Below are 12,577 nucleotides of genomic sequence, written 5' to 3'. Positions count from 1 at the left end.
TGTAAAATGGCCAAATAAGATTGTATCTGAAACTCTGAGTAAATAAATAAATTCCCTTATTAGTTCCTTAAAGCCTTATCAGCGAAGATCGAGTGACTTTCCTCATAATTTCGACTACCTTATCGGTACTGTTTGGCTAAGATCGAAAGCATTCCTGGAAACAAACACCAGGATAAGAAGCAGAGGTGAAGCCGCGACAATGTTTCCTTCCTTCCACGTAACGTTACATTTTCTTCCCTCGCGCTTTAAGCATTCTGTTTGAGGAACGCACCTGCCGTCTCCCGAGTGTTTAGTCGCCAGGGATGCTGGGAGCGTAAGTACTTGAGAAGATGGACGACACAGAGAGAGAGGGAAAGAGTTGGAGGACGAGGGAGGATGGGGGAGGGAGAATATCGCATCTATCCTCCCCACTTCGAGACACTTTTTGATGGTCTATCGGAAAGCCATCAGGAACCCTTGAGAGGGCGAGGATTTCCAGGAGTGAGAGTGAATCAGAAGTTGTGGAGATAGGATAGAGGCTGGTTTCCAGAGGGAGGATGCTGAGATATTGAAAGCGGCGAGATGGTGTTCCAGGAGTGGAGAGCGTGCGATCATAGGGCTTCGATCCTGCCAAATAGAGACTTTGCCCGTGAATATTGCAATTACAAATGTCCACAGAGCAAGGTTAAAGCTTTCGAGCTTCTACAACGATTGCTTCGACACAATTAAGATTTTCGCGCTACTGACTCATAGATTGTAACGTCACCTGTTGTCGAAATGTTAGTACTAGAGTACTGCATGTGACCATTTCCGCTCGATCATACTCAGTAGAGTCTCCCTCGTGTATAAAATCAAATATTATTTCAATGTGACATTAATCGTAGAAATATATGTGTAAAAATCCGCACTAGTAGTTTCAGCCCATAATCATCTATTCATTTTAGATTTTAAACTTACATTTTACATTTACTATGTTTACTTAAGTTTAAATTTTACTGCGTTTTTCATCTCACGATCCATAATTGAGGGCCCATTACAACAGACAACTTACAGTTATACGTGAACTACTGTGGTTCGAGCGTATACCGCTCGTTTTGTCTAAGCGAGCGGTGTTGGCTCGAGCGAAGACGTTTCCGATTCCGTACGCTATCTAGCGAGCGATTTGGCGCTCGAGAGAAAAACCGTCGATACAGCACTCTAGTTAGTACACTTTCAGTGTGTAAGGATCTAAAGTCACTGGTATGCCTCCACTGGGTATTGAGCCCGGAACCCCTTGATTAGAAGGCGACGACGAAGGGGAAGGAGTAAGGGAAAGTTCACAAATATTTGAACTATAACAATCACTGACTCACACTTAAAGATTTTGAGATGAATTTTGTACAACTACTACGTAGATGCTGTCGAGATTGGTTTCGTGCTTTCCAGAATTAGAGGGTGTTTAGGAGCCTAGAGTTCAAACCTCAATCTGGAAAAGAGTCTCCACTATGTGAAAATTGCTTTGAAAAATATCACAAAATGAAAAACTCTTTGAATTGTTGCAAAAATATATAACTACCACCTCACATAACGTGTAGGAGGCCCCACGATGTCCTTAACCCCTCTTCCTCTTATATACAATGCACACACACATATATATCCGGGTCTGGTTTCGACGTGTTAATGAACAAATACTGTAAAATCCTTTCAAGTTTTCGAACAGAGTCCCATTTTTTCCTTGATATAACTTCGAAGTTTTCTTATACAAATATTACTCAAGGCTTCATTCTCAAAGACAAACAAATGAAAATCTCAGTCATTTTAGAGCATAACTTCAACTATAATTTCTTAACAGATAATGTAGCATTTAAAGGAGATAGGGACAATATTTTGGCCACTATACCAGCAACAAATGTAGATTTTCTAAGCTAAAATTTATCCAACTATATGACACATCCGACGACTGACTTTGTGTTGCATTAAGTGAAATCGGTCGAACCGAACCTTGGGGACTATACTTGTCATTGTCGGGGTGCCATAGATAAATTTTACATCCGTTTTCGGTTATTTGTAGCTAATTTCGAGGATAAGAATAAATAGTGATTAGATGGAGTTGATTAAGAGACAATCCCAAAAGAACATCTAGGCCAAGCCGAGACACTAGCCTATGGAGTCTAGATTAAAGCGCTAAGTTATTGAGACCGTTTACTAACGTCTTGCTGCAAAATTACTGTAAAGAAGTCCCACCGAGCGAAACAGAACAAAGATAAATACCCTTATTTTAAGCGCTAAATATTATTTTGAAATAATTGACTGAAGTGATCAGACAAATATAATTTTACCCAGCGGCATGGAAGTCAGCACATAATTGTGTTGCCCTTTCAAAAAACCACTCCTTTAGTTTGGTGATATCATATTCTTGCAACACCCTTATAACAATTGACATAAATTACTATGATGGAAATGACATTATATATTTTTAAGTCTACATTCATTTTCCAGATGTGGTTATACACCAACCCTTTTCAGGACGCCCAGAGATGTTTGAGAGACACTTTGTTCTTATTTTCGAGGACTTATTTACTCACTGTAGTGATATTAGTTGTACCTTCTCCGGACAGATGGCAGCATCTTTTACATTGGTAAACTTCAGGTTCAAAGAACAACGTAGAAAATAAAAGGGTAATGGCAGTTGTTGAGCTATTTCTATAAACTTTGATGCTTTTCCTGTACAACATTCTTTGTGTTATTTCTGGTTAGCTATTCTTGTATGGTAAGATTCAAATGACTGTTACAATACAAACTCGGTTATTGTGGTTCATAAGTCAACGAAAATATATCGCGAATAACAAGAACTATCTTGTTTTGTTTTTTTTAGTTTACCCAATGGCATGGTAGAAATGTCGTTACATTGAAACATATGGTCCCGGGTTTGATACCATGTTTGAGGCACATAATGGTACGGCACTTTAGAATTCGTGCATAAAGTGGGCTTAAAATGAAAACTGGAAAACTCTTTGTTTTTCATCTTGAGAGACAGTAGCTATCACGCCGAGAAATTATTAAGGCATCTGAGAATATTTTTTAACCATCATCAGCGTGGTAACACTTTTTTATAGTGACATAATACTTAATGTTAACTTTCAGTCTTATCTTCAAGAAAATGATCCTTAACGACAAAAACGCAACGTCTCTGTTCGTTGCCAGTAAAATCTTCACAAAATCCGCAAACAGATGGCACCACTCTAAGAGATGAAGGAAAAATTAACTTTCCCTCTCGTTTTATAGCAACGGGTGATTAAATGTAAAATGAGGAAAATGACGAGATGTAAATATGCAAATACGGCTTGTAATAAAAGTAGCATAAATATTCCCTCGAAACAATTCCACGAATTAAATACCTCCCTTGTTCATCGTTTGTTTCTCATTAGCTCCATAGATGTCGTTAGTCTTCTTAGGACTCTAAAGCTAACAGCAGACACAATTTTCTTCCTTAAAAAAACATAATTTATCTTCACGAAAATCTAAAGTGCGCAGGCCTGTTAATTTACTCTGTGTTTCCAAAAGAATGTTAGATATCAGGCTTTACAAATAATCAGAATGTACGAAAGTGTAGGAGTTACAGAACTTTTATCACAACAGAAGTAGGAAGATGTGAATGGAATATGCACAATGATTTTAACATAGTTCCGCTCTTGAAGTAAACTGGTCATTTTTTAAATTTACAGGAAAATAATAGAAAAAAAACTGTAATACAGATCTGTTGAGTAACTGAGACAAGCCTTCCAGGGTATTGTAAATTGCTTGTTAAATGCAAGATGTAAATAATCTGAGTAACGTCATTGCTAATAAATAGGAACACGGGTCTTCCGTGTGACAGTCAGACGCCCTAACTACTAGACCACTATAAAATAATGTTGTTCATATATAATTAAAATAGTTGAAAAATCAGAACTGCTAATAAATTAAGTTTTGTCTTTTAACATTCATTGTGTTAGTCATATCTAACACTCATCACAGTGATGTGCCAAAGAGCTGTTGAAGGAGCCTATAAAGCTAACATTCTTTACAAAAAAGACACCAAATCGTGGTAATCATGTAAAGTATAGGAGTAACCACTGACAAATGAAAACATAACCTCCTCATTTTCGAAAACCCTGGGAACGTCATTGAATGGCCAGCCTAAAATAACCTGAAGTTACGTGTGGTAATAAGCTTCCGATATGCCCCTCACAAATTATTCGCCTACAAGACCGATAATTTGGCGTTCGGCGTGAATATCGAAAATCGGCAAAAGCGGCATAATTCTTTCGCCTATCACATCGCTCCCACATTGGCCAGCGAGCTAAATCGCCAGCATCGAATGACGCTAATCTTCATCCCGAGCGATCAATTTCCAGATTAAGTTTATCAATCTTTCTCGCAGTTCGGCGTGGATGAAAGATACCAAGCAACGAAATGCACTCTCCCGGATTTATTCGCGAAATTAAACCAATGAAATTCCAAGCGCATATCCTCTGTGTAATTTACGAGTTGTAATAGCTCTGCAGGACTTGTTGGGACACCAGGACCAAAATGTGTGGGGCGAGGGAGACGGCAATTATTTGGGCACCACAGTCTGATAATGTGAGCGAACTATTCTATACTACTTCATGGTGTCAATATACAGGATGAAGATAAAATATACAGGGTGAGCCTAAAAGTTTCAGAGTTTTAGAGAAACAAGAGTTTTAATAAGATGGCTGGAAGAGTATGCCTTGAAGTTTACATGGCTATGCGTGACCTTTTTGTAACATGACAGATATTGTATTCAAGCACAAATACATCATTTTCTACCTTGCTAGGGGCCATATTGCACGAATGACGTCCAGGACGATCACGTGATGCTGACCTCACGAAAACAAACGAAAAGTGGAGGTCATAAACTTGAAGACTTTCCCTATAAAACAGTACTAAATGTTATTTGATAAACAAACAATTTTCGATTTACAAAGCGTTTAATCTGTATACTTCTTTTAGGCTCACCGTGAATATACAGGGTGATCAATTTTGTAATATATATTTTCGAAACTGCAAAAATCAGACACAAACGTTCAGCAAACATTGCATATAAACTCACTGGGTGATTTGAGAGCATTACTGTGGTAGAATTTGGAGTATGTCTTGCAATGTAACCTATAGATACGAGCCTATAGATTTTTCATTGCTTTTTATGATAGAACAGGGTTAGGTAATACATTTATCTAGACAACAGCAAATGCAAGCCATACAAATGCTGTAGAACAAGGAATTATAAACAGATGTAATGCTTCAGAATTTGGTATTATATTAGTAGCTTTCCGATACGAGAGGAAGTTTGGTGTACGACTTTACTACCGCAGGTTAAAGGTACTGATTGTGAGTGGCATTAAGTTTGCACACAAATTCCAAGTTCTAAATATATAAGTGTATGAACGTTCAGTATATCTAAGCTGAGATATTTATGTAACCAAAACAGGTAAAAAATATTAATAATAATAATAATATCTAGAAAAACCACTGGAAATTATGAAAAAATTGTGAGTTTTTGTTATTTTTTTTATACGTATTCTAGTCTTCGGCCATTTCCTTCATCTTTGTGCTATCTCTTAAGTTCCTTGACAGAGAAAAGTAATTACTTCTAAATTACTGGGGTGTAAGGGGTACCTTCCACGTAGGCGCCCAAAAGTCAACCTCACTTCCACGTAGTGCACCCTGGACAAGATACTAACGAGGCTCTGGTGACTGGCGCTATGGCCAGTAAAATTTTGTGTGTGTTGTCCTGTTTTATGTCCTTGTGTGTGCTGAGTGCGCGTTTACAGCTTCAGCTTTTAACAGAAGTCAGAACATTTTAAGGTTTTAAAGTTTTTAGTTATGCAACGTTTGAGTTGTAATTTGTAATGGTAAGGGGCTGGACCCCGTATAATGTGACGGGAGCAAATTAGCCTAAGTGCTGCCGCTCCCAAAATTTTAAATTCAAATTCAAATTCAAATTCTAAATTACTTTACCAATATATATTTTAGTTTGAAATGTCATATTTTAGAAAATAATGACTGCTGATCTACAGCCATTGTTTCTGAATTAAAAGGAATAATTTGAAAAGCATTCCAGTAGTAAAGAACAATGAAGAGAGGGAATATTAATTTTTGCAGTATTTTATTTTTGTTATGGATCAAAACAAGATTAAGCGACAGTAAGTGACGACTCTGACACAATTAAAATAATATGTGTATAATTTTGTTAGAATTATATTTTTAATATTTGTCCCCAAATATAACCCTTTGAAGACTAGAGGAATGGTGCAAATTGCACAGAATGTGTAAAACTATGTTTAAACGGAACATATATAATATGACTTAAATTATAAAAAAAATATGGCTACATGAAATTTAAAAGAAATACGAAATTACATAAAATTGTGTCCCTACTTATAATTAGCAACACTGGAGAAGGAGAGATGTTTGAAAAGACCAGAGTCTGAATCAGAACAATCCTAAATATGCTCAGTCAAACTAAACAGTACCAACTCCTTTCATGCATCCAGGGGGAGCGCTTGTCGTAACTTCTTCTTCGACCGAAGTCCTTCATTACTCTAAGAGCAGTGTACATTACTGCGAAAAGCACTGGAAATGGGCACGGACTGGTTTAGAACTTTTGCTTCGGCACCGAAAAAACAGCTCTGAATAGGGGAAACCCTGCCTATTAATACTTGTTAATGGAAGTTGCCTTTATATGGGATATTTAATCCGTGAAAGGCCTATTGGAAGCAAGAGATCAAAGTCGTTTTTCAGCATTGCCGAGATGAGTGTGAATACACATTCCTTTGATAGCTACTGCCAGTGGATGATAAGTTGAAACACTGTTTCAACGAAGGTTACTCTCTCCGTGAAATGGTAGTCTGCGAATAAACAGCGTGTATGTGTGTGTGTGTGGGGGGGGGGGGGTTCCTATGAAGTTCATTGAAACAAAGAATGCATGTGAAGGATAAATTTATTAATTTCCCCGGCCTTAGCCCGACGATACTTACGCTAACAGTATCGACACAAGAAGTGGTGTAAAGTTTTTTTTTGCCTTTGTTATTAAAATCAGATTCATTAATATCCTCGTATGGTTACTTTTTGATAATTATTTTTATTCATGATTTTATTCCGTGCACGTCCATATAAAGGTTTGTTTTATGTATTCATTATCCATCCAGATGGTGTAGTGGTACCGCAGTCACCTTGTAATTAAGAGGTCTCCGGCTCGATCCGCAGTGGAAGTACATTGTTTAGTGCTTCGGAATGCACTTTAATTGACACGATTGATGTGCCTGAGATTAATGGGGAGGGTTAAAACTAACCTTTGGTTAAAATGAAATGTTTATTAACTTAAATCCAACAGTTATGGGGTTGAATCTCTGTATTAGTCAAGTCTCGCTTCACCAATCAAACATTTACAACATCTGTTATATGTGATAAAATTATCTAGTTATTATATACACCACATAATATCATATAATACGTCTTAATAATATTGGACGAAAGAGGTAGTAAAATACATGATTCATTGATTTGGTGTTTTAAGTCCACTTTATGCACAGTAAGGCTAATCGGAACTGGACTTACAGTTTAAAGTGGGATCAGAACCACTATGTGCCTCCACCGGGTATCGCTAAAATATATGAACGCTCAGCAAGTCGATTTATGAGACAAAATTAATAAATTATTATATACGTTAAATTAACATTTTCGTTATTACTATTATTTTCTAACATAAATAGGGGCCTCCCCCATGGCGCAGTGGTAGCGTCATTGCCTTGTAATCAAGGGGTCCCGGGTTCGATACCCGGTGGAGGCACAAGTGGTTTGGATCCCACTTTAAACTGTAGGTCCAGTCCCAATTAGCCTTACTGTGCATAAAGTGGACTTAAAACAGCAACTCAAACTCTAACATAAATAATTACAACTGCTAAAACGTGTGGATACAAAACTAAAGAAGAGGATAGACGTGATCACTACACTGGTAATAAATAGGGAAAAAGAGGATCTACCATATTCGGCCTGATGTACAAGCAACCCAACGTACAGCCAAGTTGAACGGAATTGCATAAGACCAAGGATATGAGTCTCATTACAAGAGGGCAGTGTGAATCAGGATAATGCTATGCTGATATCCCGCAATCATTTTTGACAGCAGTCGTACAGTCACGGACACTTATGGGTTGTAATGGCCTCATTTACTTTCAATGGAATCGCTACTGTACAACCATTTGCATGGTTACTTTTACTGTGAGATGGTTTTGGCTTTTGACTCAAGAATCAGCTGTTTAGTACTCGATCTATGTCCCCCTAAATAAATAGGATTTTGCCTCAATAAAAGCTCTTGTAGCTTACAGTTTGGTTTGAGTTGGTATTTTAAGTCCACTATATGCACAGTAGGGCTAATCGGGACCGGACCTAGGGTTTAAAGTCGGATCCGAACCACTGTGCCATATGCCTCCACCGGGTATCGAACCCGGGACCCCTTGATTACAAGTCGACGACGCTACCACTACGTCAAAGGAGGCCCTCTTGTAGCATAGAGTTTGTTTAATTCGCATGTTCAAATAACAATTATTCATAAATTGGTAAATTACAGTTTTATAGTTGTTTACCAGATAAAGAAAAAATAAAATTGTCGGTAACTTAGCGATGCTGTAACTTGTAAGTAAATTACTATTTCATCGAAGAAACTTCAACTGACTTACTTTTGCAACTAAGCGAATGCAAGTGTATTACTTTTTCAACTAAGTAAGTGCAATTGAATTACTTTTTTAGCTAAGAAACTGCAACCGAGTTAGTTTTTTAATTAAGTAAATGACGAATTACTTTTTCAACTAAGCTGCTGCAACTGAATTACTTTTTTTTAACTAAGTTTGTGCAAATGAATTAATTTCCAATAAGTAAAAGCAAATCAATTAATTTTTCAATTAAGCAGCTACAACGGACTTACTTCTCCAACTAAGCGTCTACAACTGAAATAACAGCATATGAATTACTTTCCAACAACTACCAGCAAATCAACTACTCTTTACGCTAAGCACCTGCAGTTGGGTTTCTTTCCCAACTAATCAAATACAAATCAATTACTTTTGCAACTTAGCAACTCCAACTGACTTACTTTTTATTAAAACAATTAAGTGACTTATGCGGAATTGCTTTGTCAGTAAGCAACTGAGGTACGTTTCAGTTAATTACCTGCACTGTGTTTCTTTTCAGTTAAGTAACTGCTCTTTATTCACATCTTCAGCTAAGAAACGTAACCTGAATTAATTTTCATCTCAGTAACTCCACATGACTGAATTTTGTAGCTAAGTAATTGCTCCTGGTTGCTTTATCCGTTTGCATTTTTTATCACTCGACGTCGCTTTTCTGCCATCTTGGGCTAACCGTGACAATGAGTGATGATTAAATGAAATTGATGAAAGTAACAGCCATTGCCAGACAGGGATTCGAACCTGGGATTTTGGGTAGCGATATCGAAAGCCGAGTACTAAATTCGATCGGCCAACCAGTTGGCTACTGTTCCATTAAGTAACTGCAAGTAATACTTGGTCGGCTAAGAAAACAGGGTCGAATTTTCTTCTGCTATGTTCAAACTAACTTTCTTTTTCAGCTAAGAAATTGTTCCCAAGTAATAATTTTAGCTGAAAAACGATGCTTATTTATCTTTTCAGGAAACGAAGTGCCTATGTGTTCATATCTCTTCCCTCCCCCTCATTCCGGCTCAGCACTGACAAAAACTTCACTGGTCCTATAGACCGTCTCTTACTTGAACGCTTAATATTCTAGTGACGCAACATTTCGGAAAAAGCAGACTTCGTCTTCCAGAACAACATTTAAGGCAGGCTTCCTGCGAAATCATAAACCACGTCCTTTTACCAAGCGACATTAAGCAGGCTTCGCATCCCCCAATTCCTGCCGCCTAAGACGCTGCAGATTCAACTCACGTGCATTACGACACCAGTTACACAACAGAATAGCGACGGTGCCGCCAGCTCGTGTCAGAAATGCACAACAGATACAGCCACGACCCTTGTCACACTGCATTAATGCCCTGAAAGGCAAGACACGGGTTGTTAATACCAGCAAGCACACGAAGCAACGCAGCGCTTTTGTTCGCGCTAATTACATTGTATTCAGCCATGTTGTGGAAACGTGCTGCCATCTCTTGGCGCGACTTGTAATTATTGCTTACAGACTTGTAGCTACTTGTCAAACCAGTTCCACTTGCTTCTTCGTCTATTACTGATATTCCTTCAACGCTTCCTGGTTTGTTCCCCCACCTCCTTTCCCCCTGTAATATTCCCGGAAAGTGGGAAGTCTCGTAGAAGGAATTTCATCCCTCCTTTTAAAGCAAAAAGCGTTCTTCGTAATTATCAGGCCTTCTCTTGCTTCTTGAAAGGGCATGAGATCAAATCTTGACATCTGCGCGTGACTCGGTCTCAAATAAAACCACTTCCCAGCAAGCAATGCATGAATGGATGTTGGTAAAGTTTACAGAAAGCGTATTTTTTCTCTGCAAGAAGGAAAATTCATATTTTTATAATCTTCTCTTTGCTTCCAAGCAGTGACGACACGACACCGAAGACATTTCAGAGGGAACTCTAAGATGGGAGAAATATTTCAAATCGACTCTCCTTCGGTGACCAAGCTGGAGAGTATCTCTCTCTCTCTCTCTCTCTCTCTCTCTCTCTCTCTCTCTCAGTATGTGTGTGTGTGTGAGTAACCCTATAGCGCTACAGCCCAATATTGGGCCAAGGCTTACCTACCGACTGCTGGCCTTCCTCCCACGCGGGCCACTAGGGGGGCGTGGAGATCTGTAGCCAGACTAGGGGGACGGGTGGTCGGCCTGACAAACCTCCAGCCGTTGTAGGACTTCGAGACCGGATTACGCTCACTCACTCGGAGCTCCTCAATTTCCTCACGATGGTGGGTTGCCACCGGCCCTATACACAGGCTGAAAATTCCCGGAGACTGAACCCGGGATCGAACCTATGCCGTCCCGCAACCGCCGCCCAAAGCATGATGCCTTAGACCGCACGGCCACGAAGGAGGACGTGTGTGTGTGTGTGTGGGGGGGGGGGTGTTTGTGTGTGTGAGTTGGATTTTGTACCTCCCCCACCTAATTAAAAACGTTCCTGCGCCACTGATCACGAGAACATGGGTTTAGGTTAAAATTCTCTCCCATGTCCTTTCATATACCAGCTTTGAGGCAACATACACCACACACCTTTCAAGCATACCTTGTTATTGTAAAATTTTAATATGAATATAAGTTGCATGATAATTTTAACAACCTACCTGGGTATACTACGTGATGAGGTCCTCACATTTAAAGAACACCTCAAGAATCAAGCTCACAAAGGCAACACACGTCTAGGCCATTTATATCCAATATGGAAAAGCACAACACTTACAACCAACGATGTTTTTATGTTCTACTAACTACTTATACACGCATTGTGTGGCAGCACAGTGCCCCAACCTACCAAAGGCCACTACAAAGTATCCAGAACAAGGCACCACCATAATCCGACCATAAATACCATAGGCGAACGAGATCCAAGAAGAAGTATTCACAAAATTCCTAGACTTAATTAAGAAACAAATCCAATATACCAGTTTATAATGTAATCTAATGAAAAAGGGATTCAAGCGATGTTATGTCAGAAAAGCACATGGATGGGTGACGAGCTTTAATTCTACCGAATCAAAACATTCCAATTACTGTTAATTAAAAGTTTATTACATGAAACTCGTTATGTTCGGAGCAGATTAAATTAGGCCTATTGTTCCTATTACCTAGTCCTAAAGCAATATGTGTCAATAAAAATATAACTAATGATGTTTCAATATTCCTATACCAAAGTAACACGACAGCCGTGCGAAAAGGAATAGGATTGATAAAAATAAGAATTGCAACCAAGACATGAAGAACTAGAAGGCAGAGCAACAAAGTTGTCGAAACTTTAAAATAACTTAACCCGCCATGATGTCTTGATCTTGCAACAATGGATAAATTTTCAAGATGGGTTCAGGGATTGCTTTTGATTTTGGGCCATAAGAATACTGAAATGTAGAACAATAATTAGTCATTGTTGTAGCACAGGCTGTAGCTGTGCAACTATAAAACAATCATAATATTTTTTAATGTGAGAGATAAGGGGTATACATAATGTGGCAAGTAGACATGTATTAGGTTTAAGTTATAGATAGTAGCTGTAATGTAACTCGATATCATACTTTCTGTATTTCCTATTAAACGTATGGATGATTTCGAACAACTTCCACACAATTCATTTGCCATATTTCAGGCAAACATGATCCTGCGTTGAAAACATGCCGGGTAAGTATTGTGCGTATGGTCTTTGCCAAAGTGATTCGAAGTATGATTATCGTCATCATATGAGGGATATATACTTTTGACACTTTCCCAAGTCCTACAGAAACCGTGAAAAGTTTGTAAAGTGGTGAAAATAAAAATGTTTCGCTGCAAGAAGACTTCTCATTCGCTTTCCTTAACACACGTGAATTTGTTTGCTCGATTGTTTCCCAGAGTGCACTGCGTGATGACGTCAAG

The sequence above is a fragment of the Lepisma saccharinum genome, chromosome 3, assembly GCF_977018435.1.
Source record: "Lepisma saccharinum chromosome 3, izLepSacc3.1, whole genome shotgun sequence".
NCBI classification, from domain to species: domain Eukaryota; kingdom Metazoa; phylum Arthropoda; class Insecta; order Zygentoma; family Lepismatidae; genus Lepisma; species Lepisma saccharinum.
Note: the sequence above shows the minus strand (reverse complement) of the source record.